This window comes from Saccostrea cucullata, unplaced genomic scaffold (genome assembly GCF_032062105.1).
Source record: "Saccostrea cucullata isolate Sc308-1 unplaced genomic scaffold, CSIRO_AGI_Scuc_v1 ctg2192, whole genome shotgun sequence".
Taxonomy (NCBI): domain Eukaryota; kingdom Metazoa; phylum Mollusca; class Bivalvia; order Ostreida; family Ostreidae; genus Saccostrea; species Saccostrea cuccullata.
The window spans coordinates 65983-67500 of record NW_026936812.1 but is presented as its reverse complement, the minus strand read 5'-3'; positions in this window follow the sequence as shown (position 1 = coordinate 67500).

Below are 1518 nucleotides of genomic sequence, written 5' to 3'. Positions count from 1 at the left end.
CAAAATCAAACAAGAGGCCCATGGGCCACATCGCTCACCTGAGGAGCTTTGACCATTCTGTTCTTTACCAGATTTCCACCTTGTAATACATTATGTATCCCCACCCTACCCCACTGATCATAATTAAGACATTTTGAAATCAACTACCCCAGGATCCTTCCATGTGCAAATAAGTTTCAGCTTTTCTGGCCCAGTGGTTCTTGAGAAGAAGATTTTCAAAGATTTTTCCTATATATTTCTATGTAAAACTTTGATTCCCCATTGTGGCCTCGCTCTTTCCCCGGGGGTCATGATTTGAACAATTTAGAATCTACACTACCCAAGAATGCTTCCACATAAGTTTCAACTTTTCTGGCCCAGTGGTTCTTGAGAAGAAGATTTTCCAAGATTTTTCCTATAAATTTCTATGTAAAACTTTGATTCCCCATTGTGGCCCCACCCTTCCCCCGGGGGTCATGATTTTTACAATTTAGAATCTACACTACCCTAGAATGCTTCCACATAAGTTTCAGCTTTTCTGGCCCAGTAGTTCTTGAGAAGAAGATTTTCCAAGATTTTTCCTATATATTTCTATGTAAATCTTTGATTCCCCATTGTGGCCCTGCCCTTCCCCCGGGGGTCATGATTTGAACAATTTCATATCTACACTACCCTAGGATGCTTTCACATAAGTTTCAGCTTTTCTGGCCCAGTAGTTCTTGAGAAGAAGATTTTCCAAGATTTTTCCTATATATTTCTATGTAAAACTTTGATTCCCCATTGTGGCCCCGCCCTTCCCCCGGGGGTCATGATTTGAACAATTTAATATCTACACTACCCTAGGATGCTTTCACATAAGTTTCAACTTTTCTGGCCCAGTAGTTCTTGAGAAGAAGATTTTCCAAGATTTTTCCTATATATTTCTATGTAAAACTTTGATTCCCCATTGTGGCCCCGCCCTTCCCCCGGGGGTCATGATTTGAACAATTTAATATCTACACTACCCTAGGATGCTTTCACATAAGTTTCAGCTTTTCTGGCCCAGTGGTTCTTGAGAACAAGATTTTTTAATGACCCCACCCTATTTTTGTCTTTTCTTGATTATCTCCCCTTGCGAGGGGATATGTCCCTTCATTTTAACAATTTAAATTCCCCTTAACCCAAGGATGCTTTGTACTAAGTTTGGTCAAAATTGGCCAAGTGGTTCTTGAGCAGAAGTGGAAAATGTGAAAAGTTTACAGACGGACAGATGGACAGACAGACAGACAGACAGACAGACAGACGGACGGACGGACGACGGACAAAATGTGATCAGAAAAGCTCACTTGAGCCTTCGGCTCAGGTGAGCTAAAAAAACTAACCCAATGAAAAAAGTGATTCCATAAAATATTATACAGGTTATTATGTACAGGGTTGTATTCAAATATATTCATTATTCCTCTCTTTCATTGAAATTCTTTTGTATGACAACGTGCTTGTCATTGTATATGTGCCCTAGGACAAAATTTTAGACTATTTTAAATAAGAACAAGTTTGGAA